Genomic DNA, 20,792 nt, shown 5'->3' on the forward strand with positions numbered 1-20,792 from the left:
TGGTAGAGAGATTCCCAGACCCCCCTTGTTTTGCATGTTCTCAATCTGGACTGGCACCACAGAAGAACTAGAGGCGTTCAAATTATGGCTCAACTTACAAGACCCGTATTTGAATTTCACCATGGTATCGGACAGAAAGGCGCTAACATTTCTAGACCTCATGATTCAGAAAAACTTCTTAGGAAAACTGGAAACAACCCTTTTCTGGAAACCGACTGATAAGAACACCTTGCTCCATTTTGGAAGCTATCACCTCATCAAAATCAAAACCACCATACACTATGGACAGTTCCTACGCATCAGGAGGAATTGTTCTACCATTCATCAATTTGAAGAACATGCAGACAATCTGGTACAGCGCTTGACACAATGAGGACACCCACGCAAATCCATCAAGAATGCTAAAAAAGAGCAAAGAACACCCCACGGGAAATCTGCCTGACAAACCAAACAAAAACAAAAGAAGACAAGATGACTTGTTTCACGACCTACAGTCCTGTGAGCAATGCAATTAAAAAAAAAACATCCTGAAACACTGGTCCTTAATAAAAACATCAGACTTCAATCCACCCAAAAAAAATGTTGGTGCATACTTTTGAAGAAGAGACACCCAAGAAAAACAACCAATCGCCTCTATGGGACCTTCCTCCTGTCACAGGGCACTTTAAATGAGCACAATGCTCTGTGTGTTCTCACACTACAAATATGAAAACGTTTGACCTCAAAAACATCAAGTGGGTCTTGAAAGAATTCACCAACTGCAAAACCACCTGGGCAGTATATGATATCAGATGTCGCTGTAACTTGATTCATATAGGCAAGACAAAAAGAGCAGTGCATCAACGCATCTGTGAACATCGATTGTGTTTGAAGAATAAGGTGACAGATAAGCCACTGGTCAACCATTGCCAGGCCAAAAAACACACACAAAAGACATTAACTGGTCTGTAATACAAACCGTACCAGCAATAAAACATGCTGGTGATAGAGATTTAGCGCTGAGAAGACTCGAGCGAAAATTGATTTGAAAACTGGACAGTGTTAAAAACAGACTAAACACGAGCATAGAATGGAGCCTGTTTTTCTGAGGGACTTTTTGAGATAATTTGGCCTTTTATTCCAACCTTTACACCAAGTATTCATTTACCACGCTTAACAATGACATCACCACAAGTTGACCATGAAATATCACCATAGAATTTTATGTAACTAAGTCAAGTAAGCCAATCTAGTCATATTACGGGACCTAGGGCTGTATAAGATAAGGCATTATGGTACCCATGTACAAATGCAACACCTTGTGCCACCAACACCATACATCACAAAACAGTGATGTAGACAGGGCTTCAAAAGCAGTAACCTCCGCCACTATGTGAAATTTGTTTATTGTTCTTGGAAAGACAGATGTGTACTATGCCTCCAAAGATTAGTGGATTTAAGTATGATCACAGGGGCTTTAAGAACTACCTGTAAATTAATGGGAATTCCGGACTGTGATTTACCTCACTAAGATTGATCCATAAAAGAATTAGACATCTGTTGTGAACAATCACCCGAATAGCCTGTTTTCAAAATCATAGCCAGAACCAATATCGCCATGTGTTTTTTAATTCTGTACGTGAAATAAGAACAAAATTGGCATCTTTTGATCTCATGTGAGGCAACTGACGTTTTGGCCACTGTTTAACTGTTATATAAAGTTGATTGTCATTAATTACACTTGATTACATGCATGGTCTCAATACGAATATTCATCAGACACACGCATACAACTAGCAAAAAATTTGGAGATTAAGCAGCATTCATACGAATAGACATATCATTATCACAACTTGGGATTCCTTGTAGATACATAGGAGCCCTTTTTGGAAAAGTCCTCTTTCTGGCTCTATCACTATGAGCTTTTAACAAAGATGTTCCCCTTTGTGTATCAAGCTACAACATTGCTTTACTACATGAGTATATGGTACAACAACTGACATTGGCACTATATGAGAACCCACAGGCAAATAAACAAATAAATGAGAAAACGAAAAAACGAGTGAAGGCAGCCGCATCAGGAATAATCCTATTTGTACCCCCATTATCGTGTACCAGCTGACAGATGCCAGCCCGTTCAAAACAAGGAGCACAAACAGACATGCGAGAAAGCAGCTTTTCCACAGTCTCGGGTGCTAATAGAGAGCAGGTCACTCCCATGCTGTTAGGAGAACAGCGTGTAAATTCCCATGTTGTATCCGACTATGCATTTTATTTCGAATGAAGTAATGTCATTCTCCTGGCTGGTCATGGGCAGATACTTAAGCGCACCAGGGCGGCATGGTAGCAGTTACTAGTTTTTAGTGTTTCCAATAAGGCCACTGTCCCTTCCATTAAGCCGCACTACAATATGGCATCAATTATGCCCCGGGCTCGTGTGCCCCCACCCACTCCTTCTCCCTTCCCTTCCTCGTCCTTGTTCCTCTCTCCCCCTTCCTGCCCCCCCACCTTTTTGTGTCCCTGGATTTCATTGCGCAGTGTAGATTAGATTCTCTCCTACGAGAATGTATACGTGAATTCCCCCGTGAGCACTTATAAGTGACTTTGTGTAAACATGGTCATTGACATACTGCCCTTGTTCTTTCAGGATTGGACTGGGCACACCTAAGAAGATTAATAGCTGTTGCTCCAAAAGGACGACTGGCTGTCGTGAACCTTGACACCACAGCGAGATCATCAGTCGATTGATCGAGCCGAAAAGGTAATGGGCTTTTGCCCTATGTGACATAATTTTCTATATATGACATTATGGGCCTCATTACACCGATGGCGGAGAACCATGGCACTATTAGCGCCATGGTTCATGCCGGTAAAATACCGGCACCGCCTTGGCGGAAAGGGGAATTACCGCCCCATTCCAAGGTTGGCGGGGCGGTAATTCCCCCTTCCACCATTGCCCTTCCCCATTCCCATTTTTGGCCCATAGGGCTCCATGGGAATGGGGAAGGCGCTAATTACGGTACCGCAAATTGCGGCACCGTAATTAGCTCCCTGGGTCCCTTTGCGGGTTGGTTTTTAACGCCTGCAAAACCGGTACCGGTATTTTACCGGTACCGGTAAATCCTTACCGCCATCCGTGTAATGAGGCCCTATGTCAGTAAATGGTAGTCATGAAATAAATATATATCTGAGTGATTTGAACAACTATGCCAAGTGATTTGAATGAACAGGAAGTGATACCAGCGTGAATAAGTGGCACCACCAACAGAAATCTGTCCCTGTTCCGTCAACTAAACAAGATCAGTGTCCAGACCCGTACTAGTATCTAAGGGCTCCAGAAAATTAGAGGAGCTTGACCAACCAAACATTATTTCTTGTTTTTAATTTGTAGATTGTCAAAAAGTATGGGGTTAGAAGATTAAAGATCACTGACAGAATAATACATTCCCTGTCGTGACAAAGGCCTGGTGTAATCAATGGGGAGACCATTTTTGGATGTGGTCTACCTCAGACGAAGAGGCCAAAATGCAGTGCGTCGACACAACATCTATATGAACATCCCTTAAACAATCGAAAACCTGAAAGGGGTGATGGGAAGTTAGTACCTTTCAGAGAAACTGAAGGGGTAGTAAAAGAAAGGGTTCTAAGACACTAGAAAGGTTAGGCTTCTTCGGAAGAATTTGTAGGAACATCAGTTTATATGTTGTCATCAAAATAAGCTTAATTGGTGTCCGACTTAGTAAAAAACTGTGCAAGTGATCTTTTTCCAGTCTTTGAACTCCTGCTTTTTTATTTGCTCTGTATGAGAAGTCCAAGCACTAATATGAACTTCTAGAATTTTGGACGTAGGAGAATCAAGATATCTATGGCATAAAAGTGATGCCATGATGTATACTAACCCAGAATGAATGAGAGTATTTTTTGAAATGTGATTTTGTCAACTGAAATATGTTATGTGTTTTTTTAAAGGAAATAGTTGTTTGGAAAATACAGGAACCTTGATGTGCAAATGAATAAAATATGGGTTTCTGGTTTAAAAATATGAATTTGTTAAGTTTAGTCATTAGGAGCTAAGAGAATTGCTAACTCCAGGATACTGGTATGGGTACTACCAAATTGAGTCATTGTAATACAGGAGCAGGAGGAAGTTTGTGTTTCCTATATTCCTATATTACACGGTAGATGTACCCATTATATCACAGACCCCTCGAGAAAAAGCAATGAATGGGTACGACCTATTGTATATACGTCTCTCAGCGCTACAGATAAGGTGGGGCCTAGTAATCTCACAATGGCGATTATAGAAAGGATAAAAATCATCCTTCTACCATTGGGAACAGTAGTCACCCAAGAGAAAATAAAAAGGTAATCCCAAGGGGCTTCCAAGCAACACTGCACCGAAAGTGCTGCGTGCTGCAATAATGAAATGTAGATGCCCAAAATGTTATAGGAAAGTATAATTCCCAAAAAAAAAAGTATGGGGAGTCATAAAAAGGACACCCAAAAAAAGAGTAAAAGAAAGGGTGAGGATAAAAAGAGTATCACTCACTCAAGAACATACAAAAATTGTCCTCAAGACTGTGTGCAAGGTGAAGGTGATGGACACAAAAGGGAAAGGTGCGGTCTGTTCCTCAGAGGCCCATTCCAGAGATGTCATTAAAGAGTCGCAAGGGGTCGTGGTCCCGACCCCTGGGTTCATTGCCACAACCTATGAGGTCTCACTTGCGATAGAAATTGTCATTTTTTTTGTAAATATACATTTTAAAAAACGGAAGCTCCAACAGACTTGCGGTTTGAGAAATGGTCCAGAGTACATTCCAAGAATCCACGTGTTGGGCTGCTTAGGTTTTCTCACCTGAGGATTTCCCTATACATGTTATCACACAACAAAACTCATGTACATTATTAATTATTACTTCAATTCTTAACGTTACCAAATGTTCATATTCTGCCTGACGTGCCCTCCAACCAAACTAAACTAAACCTGTATGTATTGCTACCCCTAGATCACGCTGATGGGCTGCTTATCTAGGGAGAGGAAATAGTATAAGATGCTTGCCCTAACTTTAATCTTTACTGATCATCTTTTTTAATCAGTATTTGTTTTCTTAAAAAAAGCACATGTCAAAAAGAAAACAGGATCATGTGTCATCTGCTTTCACAAATGATATTCTATAAAATGTTATACACTTTCTTTGTTTTAGCAGCTTTAAAAAGTGCTAAAAAGGTTTGTGTAAGTTTATTGTGTGTTTGTATGGAGACACACAACTCCAGTAAAACCAAAGTTTCTTAAATATTCTGCCCCAAGCACTATATCAGAGTCATATTTTTTCGACTCTTTTCATAGTGTTTTGGAATATCTTTCCATCCTTTTCAAAATGTAGAAAGGATAGAACAACAACCTTTAACTATTGCTCTGGTCGATTTTGCTTTCAAGGTCGGCTCGGGCCTACCGGTTTCAGTGCACTGTTTGAGTGAAGCCACTTTCTTCAGGGCCACTATTACAGCACGTTATCGTGTGCTGTACCAACTTTAAGTGCAGTGTCAGAGAAGATGATGAAAGAAATCGAAGAAAAACAAGAGGCCTTAAAGTCTAGTAACAGCCTTGAAAATTATAAAAAAGGATAGAGGAACTTGATGCACCAATGAAGGAATTCAAAGAATTTAATTTGAACAAAAAGGTGCTCAAACTCAAGAAAGACCTAGCCAGCTTCAGGCAGGAAAGAAAGGATAAAAAAGCATCCTTCTACCCTTGGGAACAATAGTAACCCAAGAGAAAATAAAAAGGTAATCCCAAGGGCTCCCAGCAACACTGCACCGAAAGTGCTGCGTGCTGCAATAATAAAAATGATATAAGAAAGTATAATTCCAAAAGTAAAGTATGGGGAGTCATAAAAAGGACACCCAAAAAAAAGTAAAAGAAAGGGTGAGGGTAAAAAGATTCCCACTCACTCAAGAACAAGGAAAAATAATCCTGTGTAAGGTGAAGGTGATGGACACAAAAGGGAATCATGAAAAGATAGTGTGGTTTGTTCCTCAGAGGCCCATGCAAGGGATGTGATTCGGGGGTCATGAACCCTGAGTTCATTGCCACAACCCACTTGCGATAGAAGTTGTCATTTTTTTTTGTAAATGTACATTTTAAAAAAGGGAAGCTTCAACAGACTTGCCGTTTGAGAAATGGTCCAGAGTACATCGCAAGAATCCACGTGTTGGACTGCTTAGGGTTTCTCACCTGAGGATTTCCTTATACATGTTAACACACAACAACAGTCAGGTACATTATTCATCATTACTTCAATTTTTAAAGGTTGCATCCATACATCACAGACGCCTATTATGAAGATCAAAGTAAAAACATGGCACCTTCTGGACAACAATTCAACCAATATAACAGGAACCGAGCCCGCAATACCCGGCCAAAACCTAATAACTGGACATTCTCCAGTGGAAGCTCAAATGGGAACAGCTTTACCACGTCAAGCACAAGTGGATCCACAAGTAATCTAACAAACAAAAATGTGGGCTTCACTGCTACTAATAACGCTAGCTGAAACGGAAATCAATTCCCCCCTTTTATTCACTGAGGACAAGGAAAAACAAAGAACAAAGGCAATGGCAAACACAATGGCAAAACCAGTCGCCCGAATTACGAGGAGCAGACGACGTGGAGGGACCCTACCTTCACACTATCACACTATAACACAAAACAGGCCAAGCTCCAGCACGGGTGTCTGGGGGGCACTCGCCCCCAGAAGAGAGGCCTTGCCAGTGGGGGAACCTGTTGGAGGACAGGAGGCGTTATGGGCAGTGGAGATTCTACTCTGAACGTCCAGCAGCAACTTCAAAGGGATTAGTGTACTGAGGAACAGTGCTATGTGATACCACTTCCTGTTTTGTCATGGGGTGGGGCCAAATTACATTACTTCCTGTGATGTCAGAGGTCACAGGCCGTGTGATGTCACTTCCGCTACCCCTGGTATTTGGGTGCAATTAGTCACTGGCCCATAACTGCATGACACATTATGGGGTCTGGGTGTGATGGGATGGAAATGTGACATGTTCTCAAAACGTTCAGAGTGGCCACTAACCTTAGCTGTTTCCCGAAATTCCACATAGGTAAACACAGGAGACCCCTAGAACTAACAATCTATTAGGGGTTACTAGTTCAAAGGCATGAATAGAAACAATTCATGTTCACATTGAGAGGAATAACCGAGAAGCAAATGTGTAAAAAAGTAATATGCAGCTTGCTGAAATGAAGATGCATTTCCATTATAAAGCCTTACCAGCTTTGACGTTCTCAGAGAGCCGTGTCATGTGGATCAAAACTGCACCGGCTCGCATAGTGAAACAATTGCTGAGATATATCCATTCGAGACAAAAAGCTAGAGAAATGTACCCCTCCATAATTGCCAACGGACCAAAAACGTCCAATGAAGGCCATGCCCAGCAGCAAAGGAGAAAAACCTCCCCATTCCAGCCTACACAATCATAGTGTCCACATCTCGTATAGGTGATGTACAATCTATCATTAGTTATCTTATTTATTAGTATTATTATTCGTTGTAGTATTAGTAGACGTTAATTTTGTGAATGCCGTTAAGAAACAACAAACACGAATATTATCTGCTTATTTTATTTCTTGCGTATTTTAGAAAAGACTGTAGTCTTGATCAAGTTATTCATGTCTGCCCGTGCTCATCTTGTCATTCGTGTATGCTAGAGGGAAAAGATACCTCTGTTCGAGTATTTCTAATGGCATTTGCTAAAGGATGGAGCTGTTTTTTGCCACAGGTCCCTCATTTATGACGTCCGCAAGCACCTTCTCCAGCCTCAGGCACAACACACAAAATTGGGAAAACAGTAAACCAAATGTTTCTGTGGCAAGGTGCACATCGATCGGTATGCCTTGCCTCCAGCCATGGAATGTGTTCATCAGTTCGATGGTTTCTGCAATCACTACCTTTTGCACTGTGTGCAACTCATTAAATTGTTCATGCATTTATTCAGTATTAGAATTCATGGGGGGAAACTACTCAATTAAGTGGAAATGCTTTGTCCAGCATTATCTTCACTGCGTGCTCTGTAAACTATGTGCAACCTGGCAGTTGCAAGTTTCCGCTTCTGGGCAATCACTGTTTGTCTTCGTTCGAATTGATAGAGCAATAATGTTTTGCACTCCTTATAATCCAGTTGCAAAATACATCAGATTTGAATGGCACATATGGACTGCAAAATGTCTGTATGTGCACATATATGGATCAAACACTATTTAATGCCAACATCACCTTCCAAAACCATATGCTATTGCGTTGCTGAAAACATCACAGGGAAACATGTTACCATGTTGCAATTCCTAGGGCACAGCATGCACTGTGCTGCAATTGTGAAAAACCCTAGTACACCAAATAGATAGTGACTGTAAAGGCTGCACATTTCACCAGTTGAAAGACTTAGGGGGTAATTTTATAATAAATGCAAATTGCATGCAGGCAACCAATAACACTTGCACTTACGTGCTGTTTAGTCACCTGCATGCAATTTTCAACTTTTGCAAGGCAGAGTGCAATAGTAAAGTGTAACAAGGTCAAAATCCCTTAACTCTCCATTTGGCAAAAAGACACTGGGCCTCATTATGACCCTGGCGGTACGGGGTAAAAGGCACCGTAAAAGGTGCCGGCGCCATTTACCCCGTACCGCCTCATTATGAGGTCGACTCGCGGGACCCAGGAAGCAACGCCTGGTCAAACCAGGCATGCTTACCGGGTCCCAAGGGGGGAAGAGGGAGCAAACAACGGGCCAACTCGTACAGGCCCATTGTTTGCTCCCTCTCCCATTCCCATTCAGCCCTATGGGGGCTGAAATGGGAATGGGGAAGGACCGGGTCTGGATCCTTGGAGGGAGGAATTACCGGGCCTTCCGAACTCAGAATGGCCCGGTAATTCCTCATTCTGAGGACCCGGACCCCGACGCGATTTCGGCGGCAGCCATGCCGCCAGACATGGCTACCGCCGAGGTCGTAATGAGGCCCACTGTATGCAAATTACATTTTGCAGGCAGAGTGCACTAAAGGAGTTTATACGAATTCAACTGATCATTATCAGGTACTAATGTGAGGCAGATTCCATAGGAATCCATTTGTTTTATGCCTACTTGAAAATCTCATGCAAGTAATAACACAAGTGATTAGAGGAGGAACACACGTTGGAGATGCAATAATGCAAGCTTTATGACACCTTCTCTGCCTTGGGAGAGGATGGAAATGGGCTGGAGCGGTAAAGTACACCCATTACACCTTGTATTTTCATCTTGTTTTACCAGTTTACCAGCCTACAGATTCCCTTAGTGGGGAATCAATCTGCACAAGAATGTTAAGTAAAGTCATGAGGAAACCCACAGAAATGGTGTACAGACGAATAAAAAACGTAGGTCTTCATAACTAGTTATCCCCGTAGAAGAAGTCCCCAAGGATGCAGGCAGGTTTTTTAGTAATACAGGAAAATGTGTTTCTTTGGGCACAAAAAAAGCACATGGCAGTGAGTCAATAGCATACACAGCCTAGATGTCAAGAAGCGCAACAAAAATTAATCTAGAATTTGTGAATATAATGATGACAGAAAATATGCTGAGATCCAATTAAACTGATGGGCTATTAACTGCAGCTTTGGCCTGTTGGGTATTTTTGTGGAGATTTGGGGCCTGACAGTATTTTCTTACTGCCAAAATAATCATTCAGATTGGGCTATGTATAACAATAACACAGTGCATATGCATTATTTCAGCACACAGACCTATTTAGATGGCATGAACGGTTGGTATGTATGTATAGTGGTGAGCATAATTCCTTTGGTTTATTTGTATAGCTTACAACAGTGAGCTATATGTGGTAATTTTCACTACCTCATATACGGTAGTGAACTATGTCCCGGGCCTCCCTTTCTGCCGACTCATAGACCTCCGGCAGACTACAACACACACAGTTAGTTATAATTGCTGATACTGAATGACATTGTGCACACACTGAATGGCTGCAGCCAAATCTTATTTTTAGCTACCTTGAAAATGACAATTGCACTGTCTAAACATCTCCCCACATCATCAGCACTGTATTGGTAAATATAAAACACACCACCCGTCTGCTTTCAGATATTTTTGTGCATTATAAAAGTTGCATTTAAACACGATCTCACTCTTTACAGAAATAAATGAAATAGCACAGTAACAGCATTATTTGTGATACACTGAAAAGAGAGTGGCTGAGCAAGAATTCAATTTGCAACATTAAACACGTGGGTAAAGCACAGGAATCTCCTTTCCTACACTGACTGAATATTCTCGTACACACTCAGCCCCCACACGTCAGCGAGATAATTACCAGGCTTATTCAGCATGTAACTTCTTTGGCTGTTCGCCTTCTGGAGGGGTTCACCCAGCAAGGACAAGCATCTGCTGTCACTCAAACTGGGACTTGTTGACTGGAAAAGCCAGTCTCTGCAACCAAGTTGAATCTGCTTTAGGAATCAGGCATCTCCAGCTGTCAACCCCGTCCTTCTTCGAGCTGTGTCCAGAATCGTCTGCCCTCTCCCCCTTTTCAAGATTCTACAGGAAAAGTTGGTTACCGAATGTTTGTCCAATAAGATTCTATCATGTCATCTCCTCCCTCACTACACAATGGCTTATTTTCTTTACAGTTGCAACTGTAACAAACTGATTTCCTGCTTATTTGAAGTCTTTGCTTCCTGCAGTTACTGTGGACAGAGCACAGAAAGGCAAAAGAAAAAAAACTTGAATGTGTGTTTAAAACTGATTTTCAGAGTAGGCCTCATTTTGCAGTGAAGACACATTCTTTTATTAATGAGTTATAATTATTAGTCTTGTTAGTGAGATTAGTTTGTTAATTACCAAATTTGTCTCTTGCAACATAGGCATTTCAGGTGAGAAATGGTGTGCATTTTGAAGATACAGATGTGTGATTTTAACTGTGAAAAATGTATTTGCATTTTATATGTAAAAATCGTTTTTGACTGAATAACCTGCCCTTACTTATATGTCCATGTTACACTGGCAACACATAGCTTGAAACAACTGCATCATAGCAATGCACCAAACCCATGCAGTGGCGCTGCATAAAAATGCTCAATAACACATGTCTTGCTGTACCACATTATATCAATGCACCAAAACCATGCAGTGGCGCTGCACTTAAAAAAAAAACATGCTATACATTGATCCTGTGCAGTGGTGCTGTACTCTGTGCTCCCAAAACACGCTAAACAATCCTACATATACCCTCTTTTTTTTTAATTTGGCTAATCCGAGCCACAATTGGAAAAAATCCAACTTGTTCCTTTTCTTCTTTCAAAAATGTAACAATCCAATACAATTAACATTCTTGTTGTGAAGATGAAAATTGAAAGTCGCTGTTCAATCAATATAGTATTAAAATTCATCTGAATATATCAATTCTTATAAAATGTTCTACATTTGCCTTCCCAATGGAAGTGTCCAGTCCAGTATTTCAATTTTATACTTCAAGTCAATTGAAAATAATAAAATAAAACAACTAACTAAAACAAATAATTAACATAACAGATTAAAACAATTAATTAAAATAATAAATACGTGGAACTCCATTTCTCAGGACTATTGTCTGCCTCTTTTGGTTCATTCGGGTACTCTTTCATCTTGGTACTCTTGGATCCTTCTCTATAGAAGTCATCTTTTCTTTGGCATTCCGGCTATTTTGTCTTCACCTCCACCCGGAGGCAGGCATCTTTTGGTCTTCATCCAGGGCACTCCATATTCCATCGTCTCCCGTGACCTCCGGTATAAATAGTTAATGTTCTAAACCAAAATAGAAAAGAAACTGATTAAGTATATAGCACAATACTAACCACCCTTTTGCCAAAAATAAAACATTTTTTTTTTCTGAAATTAAACACAGGTTAAAAAGAAAATAAGCATACATGAAACAACATTTTAAATTCAATGCATTTTCATTCTGCACACCGACCATGAGCTTCCATTATATATATTATTTTTTTTACTTTTTATATTATTTATTTATTTACATATATTACAGTGTTTATGTGCCATTATAATAATCAACCTTTTAACTTCTCTGTCACTTCCTCCTGACTGTACCCATTTATTTTATCTTTTTGTGTTCAAGGGACTTTCTGTTTTTGTGTGCATCAGTGGACAGTAGCCCCAGGGCTTTCTGTTTCTACATGCTCAAGCCGCCTGATCTCGTGTCTGGGATGGCATGGCTTGATCTGATTCACATGGACAAACTGCTCTATTGCTGTTTCACCTTCATTCTTCGAAATTGTATACACCACAGGAGAGATCTTATCTATAATTCGAAATGGCCCCTGCCAGGCTGCTAGAAATTTATAATTTTTCTGTTTACTTTTTCCAAAATGAAACTTGTACACCTGATCCCCTACACGGTATTCTCTCACTGATGTTCTTTTATCATAGTATGTTTTAGCACTGTCAGCAGCCCTTTCCAGATTTCTCTGCACAAAAGCAAATGCATGTTGCAAATGCTTCCTCAGTTCATCAATGTACTCATGAACTGTGGATGCACTCACAAGTGTCTGCTCATGTGTTCTGTATAGTAGGTGTTGTGGTAACACCATTTTCCTACCTGTCAAGACCTCATGGGGGCTAACACCTGTTGCTTTGGCAGGAGTTGATCTGATTGCCATCAAAAGCAACGGTAAACGTAAATCCCAGCTGGAACCTGCTTCTACCACAAATTTCTTTAAAATATCCACAACAGACCTATTGCTCCGTTCAACTCCACCTGAAGAGGCTGCCCGATATGCGATATGTAGTTTCCTTTTCACACCCAGTATTTGCCATACCTTACTCATTAGGGTACTTGTGAAATGACTTCCTCTGTCTGACTCAATTCTTTGTGGCAACCCAAACCTTGAGAACACATGGTTCACCAGCAATGTGGCTGCTGTTTGCGCACTACAATCTGGTGCAGGAATACATTCAATCCACTTCAACATCAAACATATCACACTTAAAATGTAACGTGTCCTCTGCTCGACCTTTTTAAAGGGCCTAAATAGTCTATTTGCAAATCTGACCATGGGAGAGTTCTTTTCATCAATGGTGCTCTATGCATTGGTGAAGCAGGTTTAAATTGGGCGCATACTAGACATCCTCTAGTATATAATTCCACATCTTGGGACATATGTGGCCAGTAAGCATAATCTTTCAGTATTTCCAATGTTTTTTGTGAACCTCTGTGGCCTGCAGTTATTGCATCATGTGCATGTTGTAGCATTAGCCCTCTGAATGAAACGGGTACCACCCACTGTATCTGTCCTGTTATGGACTCTCTAATCATGAGTCCATCTTGTAATCTAATTCATTTTTTATTCTTTAATAGTACCCTCAACTCTTCTTTTCCCATACAATCATTTTCTGTTAAAGGGTTTTGTTCAGGATCTATCAAATGATTATAATAGATTCCCAAAATTCGATTATTCTTTTGTGCCTCAATCAAATCTTGGTCTGGCGTGTCATGGCCCCATTGCACCACTGGTTGATCTACCTCCTTTGGTGCTTTAGAACGTGTTACTGCATCAATCTGTATTTCACCCAGTAAATCATCAATAGGTAGCAATTCTCCCATCACAGCCCCAATTTTAGCCAGGTGGTCTGCCTTATCATTCCCTCCTTATCCTCTCCTGGTGTTTTTAAATGCCCACACATTTTTCTCCAGTATATTGTTAGATCATTCTTTGACACCAATTTGTCTATGGCTTGTATCATTTTTCCATGTTTAAGTGAGTGGCTTTTTGTTGTATGTAATCATTCCTCTTGCTTTCCAGCCAGGTAAATACTCCACAAAACTATTCCGTGCATAGTCAGAATCAGTCACCAGGACAATTTCACGGAACTTTCTATCAACTGCAGTAGTAATTGCTTTATAAATGGCTGCCAATTCCACCACTTGACTCGCTCCTAGCTCCAATCCTCATCCCTATACTGGGGACTCCTTCACATTTCAACCAGATATTTCCTATTCCTGACACCAATTGTTTATTACTGTCATTTTCAATGTGAAAAGCACAACCATCCACATATACAGTTGGCAAATCCTTGCATGTTTTTTCATCAAAAGCTTTGTGTGGTGATTGTTCAAATTCCTGCCAATTAGGTTCCACTTCCATTTCATTTGATATTTGTTCAGCTGCGTAGTCATGTAAGTCAGCTAACCCTTTAGCAATTGGGCTCTTTTTATTTTGTCCATATCTCACTTCTATAGGAAACCCTTGTAATGCCAGCGTCCATGAAGTGATACTGGACTGCGCTAGATTACCTGACCTAATTCTTTTACTCTCTAAAAATTGCAAAGGTTGATGATTTGTTTCAATAATCACCTTTTCTCCCTGAACAATGAGGCGGAAATGTTGTAGCGCCCACACAGTGGTTAATAGGGTGTGTTCACATTCATTAAATTTCATTTCAACTTGGGAAAATGCCTTACTTGTATAGGCAATTGTTTTGTGATTCAAATCATGTTTTTGTGATAACACTGCTGACATACAATGTTCAGAAAAACCTATTTCTATAAAGAAATCCCTACCTTTTATGGGATATGCTAAACATGGTGCCTTTACCAGACATTCCTTCAGTTTAGCCACTGCCTCAGACTGCTCTTTTTCCCATTTCCAGGGAGTATTCAGTTTGAGCAGTTTAGTCAATGGTTGAGTAATTTCAGCATAATTTTCAATGAACTTTCTGTTATAGCCTGTCATCCCTAATAAACCTTTTACCTCTTTCACATTTTTAGGGTCCTTTAGTTTTTTTATGGCCTCAATGTTTTTCTTTTGTGGATTTAGCCCATGTTCAGTCACTTCATGGCCTAGAAAGTTCACTTTTTTCTTGCACCATTGTGCTTTTTGTAAAGACACTTTGGCGCCTGCTTTCTGCAATTGGCTAAGCACATGTCTTATTTCATCAAAATGGCTTTTCAGGCTTTCATTTTTTATCAGGACATCATCCACATAAACTATGGTTCCTCTTTCCGCTGCATCTGGCATGGCCTTTCTAAAAAATATGCCAAATTCACTCCCACTATTGATGTACCCAAACGGAGCTCTAAGCCAGGCGTATTGAGTCCTGTCAAATGTAAAGGAAAATAAATTCTGTATCTCCTCTGCCAATGGCACGCACCAATATCCAGAGGTGAGATCTAATGTGGTAAACACTTTTGAACCATGTACCTGAGCTAAGACCTGATCAATGAATGGTAGTGGCCATCTGGGCACTGGTACTCTTTTATTTAACTCCCTCAAGTCTGCACATAGCCGCCATTGACCATTTGGCTTTAACACACCTAAAATAGGTGTATTGTATGTGCTATGAATGGGCCTGATGATTCCCCGCGATTCCAAATTTTTAATAATCTCTGCCAATGATTCTAAACATGCCAGCGGTAGTCTATACTGGCGTACAAACACTGTACTTCTGCTACACCCTTCTGGTAGTGTGGCTACATGTAAATCAGTTAAACCACAATCATAAGCATCTTTTGCAAATACATCCTTAAATTCCATAAATATCTCCCTCAGATTGTTTCTATCCTCATCGCTGTCACACGCATCCGCTAAGGAGATCTGCTCTTCTACCATTTTGGAAAATTCTGGAAAATCTTCTGGTAAGGGAATCTCAGCGCTTTCCTCTAACTGTGTGGCTGTGTCTTTTTGTAAAGCTGCCACTTTTAAATATTTTGGCACATCAGCTTCCACTTCAATGGGCTGATTTTCTGTTTCATTTTCATTTAAATTAAATGTTATGCAATTTTCTTGATGGCAGCACACTGTCTCATTTGAATCATAAGGGTACACAGAATGAATTTTAAATATTTCTTTGGGCTCAGAATTCAGGTATTCTGGCAACTCACCCTTAGCATCTACATACCTTTCAGGTATATTTCCAATCACCATGTTATTTAGATCTGCAGCATAATGTGATTTTTGTATAGCCATTCCTAATGGGGAGTTTTCCTCTAAAAGAATGTCTTGACAACCTTTGTTATTCAACATAATTTTTACAGACCCTTCACCAATATCTACCAGTGGAGTGTATTCATAATCCAGGCCCTGCTGTTTTATGGATTCATTCAGGCACACAAATGCATCAGAATCTTTAATCTGCTGTCCATTTCTGCACTTCAGTATTATTGCAACCTGTTTGGTGAATGCAGGAATAATAGTATCCTTCCTCATCTGTAATTCAACTGCATATGGGACCAGCTGTGCGCAATGAAAAGCTCTTCTTTTGTCTTCAAATTCAGGTGTAGGCCCACCTAGGCGTGACCATATTTTTTGATTAAGGAAATCTAACACCATACACATTCTATGCATGATGTCATTGCCCATATAAAAGTCATTTTGTGCTCCACTCACTATCCATACATTATGGTAAATTGCTTTCTGCCCAATGCTAATTTTAAGCATGCATCTGCCTGCAATTTGGTTTTCAAAGTCTGGACTATCCAACCCAGAAACATATTGGTTTTTAATCCTAAATTTCGGGATTTCCTCCCTCTCCATTATTTTTTGCAACACTTTCTCATTAATGAAGCTCCTCTCCTGTTCAAGCGCTAAATTGGCTTTTATTGTTTTAAAACAGTCATTTATACCAACATGAACCCATGGTTGCTCATCTTCCATGTGTATTTCAGCAAGAGTGGTAGTGTGTTTTTCTGAATCTGTTTTAGGAGCAAAATTCTGTTTGATTGTTTTCTCTTTTAAATAAAAACATAATGTGTGCTCATCTATGGCAGTCTGCCAATTCTTCCTTGGGTCCAAGTATATTTGTACAGGTAGTCTTTCATTGTCGCTCTGCATTCTGTCTGGACACATTAATATAACAGTGACACTAGGTATGCAACTGTTCTGGAGATATACCTCCACAGTATCATTTGTTTTGCAAACGGTGTGACATTCATTTATGTTGCTGTTTTGTGATTTTAGCTTCTCAGGCCTCAATGGTTTTTTGGTTAAGGACCACAGCACTCCATTCACCCCATCTATGAGAGGAGACAATCTTTTCAGGCAATCTGTCCCCATCAGAAATGGAATTTCACAAATAGATGTGATCAATACCTCTTGTTTCATTCTGTGCTTTCCTATTTTTATGTCAACCTCAGTTACACCTATGATGGGCACCTCCTCCCCATTAAAGTTATGCACTAGACCTTGATTTTCCTTCACTGTGATCTGATTCTGTGGGGTTCTCCCTTCATTGATACTCTTTACCAGCTCCTTGGACATAATTGTGGCCTGTGCGCCAGTGTCAATCATAGCAAATGTTTGGCATTTTTCTTCTACAGTGATGGGTGCATAATATCTGTCATCAACTTCCTATAATACACATAAGAAGTGTGAATTCTAACTGATTTCAGGGCTCACTTTTCTCAGGCCTTTTTCACTTTTGGCTAAGCACATTGGTAAATGGAAAGACATTTTTCCCTCCTTTTTATCCATTTCTGAGCGAGAGACTTTATTCATTTCTCCATGTTCAGAGGCTTTCTGGAGTGTGGCCACTGTTCGCCCACCCATCTGGGTATCATCAGGGACGACATTACTACCTTCCAACTGAACATGTGTAACAACATCATTCAGCAATGTGTCATTGTTTAATTCTGTGCATGTGTGGTCATTTAGTGTGATACCAGCCCTTTCAGCCTCTTCAAAAATATGTGGCTCAAAGAATTCTTCAGGCGATTGACCTGTACCCTCCTTTTGAGTATTTCCTTTTTCTGCCTGTGTTTGGTCAATGTTTTGCTTGCCCAGGGAAGGAGCTATAGTATCCCCACTTACTCCCTGTTCACTGGTATTCCCCATGCATGAGTCATTTTTCTTAAATCTGTCTCTTTGTTCTTTTGGAATTTCCGGTGTTTCTTTTTTATTTGCACAAATCTTCAATGTTTGATTTAGTTCTAGGTTAAACCGTACCTCTTTTTTAGAAGTATTTGCATTTTCTGTTACATGTTCATTTATTGGTGCTTTCACTTTTAAATCATTAGGCATCTCAGAGTCATTATGCAAAATTACATCAGGGCAATCTGTCTTTTTGGCACTGCAGGTGTTATAAGTACTTAGTCACTTCTCAGAAGCCCCCCGGTTATTGTTAGGGCCATCAGCCCCCTCTTTAGATGGTTGTTTTTGTGCTGTATAGAGCTTTCCTATTTGCTCAGCTAACATTTTCACATGGGCCTCAAGGCACTGGAACCTTTCCATCTCTCTAGAATCCTCTTTCTGTGGTCTAGGTCGATATTGGTTGTTTTCCCCCTGATTGGATCTATTCTGATACCTCTCAGGTGATTGATGTCTGTTGGGATGGTTTCTGAACTCTTGATTCATTTGTGGAGGGGAGCGGGGTGCACCCATCCTTTGATTATAGTCCCCTGGTGGGGAATCATTGTACTGACGTGGATTGTAGTTCATGTTTTGCCTCATGTCCTATCTCTCAGATTGTGGGTAGTGGCCCCTATGTTGATTTCCATTATCAGTAAATCGATCCACATATCGGGGTCTATCCTGATTACCATATATCATGCTGTTGGGATCAAATCTGCTCTGTGTCCCCAATGTCTGGTAGGGACCATCATTTCTTTGATCTTGATTTTGTCTCTGGTTATTGTTCATGCCTGCCATATCAGGCCGATATCCTACCCGGGGTCTGTCCCCTAAATACCTAGGGCTGATGTAGCTCTCGCTATTACTAGGATCATGTGATTGGAACATTGGTACAGGAAAGGGCGATCTTTGTTGATTACCCCTTTGTTCAGGTGTCACATTATTTTTACCTTGGCTTTGAGCAGACTCAAGGGACATTTTGGCTGACCTGATTTCCATTACTGTGGCTGAGGGTTCTTTAGATTTAGGTCTAGTATCTTTCATTTTATCACTTTCTCTACCCTGACAATAGAGTACCTCATATAGTTTTGTGCTTTGATGTACAATCCATTCAAGGGACTTGTCACGGTCAAATTCACGGACCAATTGGGATATGATGTCTTTCTGTAGCCCATAGAAGTATGCAGTTTTAAACTCATTGGAATTTGGGTCAAAAGATACATCAAAGCGAGAAAATGCTCTTTTTAAGTCTTGTAAAAATTGGCGAGGGGATGTATTAGGTCCAGCAGTGATTGTGTAAGCGACTTTCTTTGCCTCCTGCAATGACTGAAAAGGAGAAAAATGACGCCTAATTTCTTTTTCAAACTCCACCCATGTCATATTCTGCTGTTCATTTAATCCCCTTATGATGCTGGCCGTCGGGGCATCTAAAGTTAAATGAAAATATTGTCTGTACTGTTCCTTAGGTATCTGGAGTGCTTTAAAAATGTCATGAACCGCTTCTAAGTGAAACTCAATGCAGCATTCACCTCCCTTTTTAAATGGTTTGATCAGGGCTTTAATGGATTTCATTATTTTTATGGGGCTACTTATTGCAATTCATGGAATTGCACTACTTTGTGATTCAATCCTGGTTTCAGGTGTATGGGATTGGTGGCTGCCCCCAATGGGAGTATCAAATCCCCCAAGGGCGCTGCAACCAAGTTCAGTCACCGGCCCAGTCACTGGAGCACTAGCTCTTTGGGCAGAACTAGAATTCACCTCCACTCCATTGAATGTGGTACCCTGCTGCCTCTCCTGGGACCTGGGAATGCACATTTGTTGTTCTAAGTCTTTGCACTTTTTAAGGAGCCTGCGTGCTTCATTTTGCAGGTAGTTGTTTTCATCACTCATTTTATTTATTACCTCCTGCATGTCGCACATTTGCATTTGGCATTCATTGAATTCTTTGTTTTTCTCTTGTCTTTTTCTTGAATCATTTTAACCATTTCTTGCTCTGCACCTTGGAGATCACTTTCTTTTTCAAAATGTTCTTTTTGTAAAATCTGCATTTCTGAAACAATCTCATCTTTATCCTGTCTAATGTGGTCCACTAAGGCTTTTAAGTGTACCAATTCTTGCTCACTATCCTCAAATTGTTTCTTGCTTTTGGATAACTGAGCATCAAAGTCTCTGCATTTTAATTGCATGTCTTTTTGGCATACATCCAATTCTGCTCTTAACATTTCCTGATTTTTACTTGCCCCATCTAATTCAGTCTTTAACCTGTTAATTAACTGGGTATCATTTTCCTGCATTCGCAGGGACCTATTCAAAATAAACCATATTTTGCCTCATAGCCGTATTAAACAGTCTTTCTCTGCACTTTTATCGGCTGCATTCAATAATCTTGTAAGGCAGACCTGAATTATGCTGCCTTCTACAAAAATATTGTCTAGTTTTTCTTTCTGCACTTCACCATGAATGCGGTCGTGCCATTCTGTGGCATTGTTCGACGACCACGTCCCATGTGCAAATAACTTTGCCTCTAGATATTGCACTAGCTCTGGGAATGTGGCTTCCATTTGAGACATTCTGAAATTCGTTTTTAGTGGCACACTGCTATTATAAAATGGGTTCCCTTTAATGTGCAAATGACAGTGTGAGACACGCTTGCCACGCCCAGTACATACTCTATGATCACTTTCCCGGCCTGCAACGCACCATAAATATGTTGGGTATTGTGTGGAGATTTGGGGCCTGACGGTATTTTCTTACTGCCAAAATAATCATTCAGATTGGGCTATGTATAACAATAATACAGTGCATATGCATTATTTCAGCACACAGACCTATTTAGATGGCATGCGCGGTTGGTATGTATGTATAGTGGTGAGCATAATTCCTTTGGTTTATTTGTGACCCCAATATCCA

Source organism: Ambystoma mexicanum, chromosome 2q (assembly GCF_040938575.1).
Source record: "Ambystoma mexicanum isolate Mex_15411 chromosome 2q, UKY_AmexF1_1, whole genome shotgun sequence".
In the NCBI taxonomy this organism is placed as follows: domain Eukaryota; kingdom Metazoa; phylum Chordata; class Amphibia; order Caudata; family Ambystomatidae; genus Ambystoma; species Ambystoma mexicanum.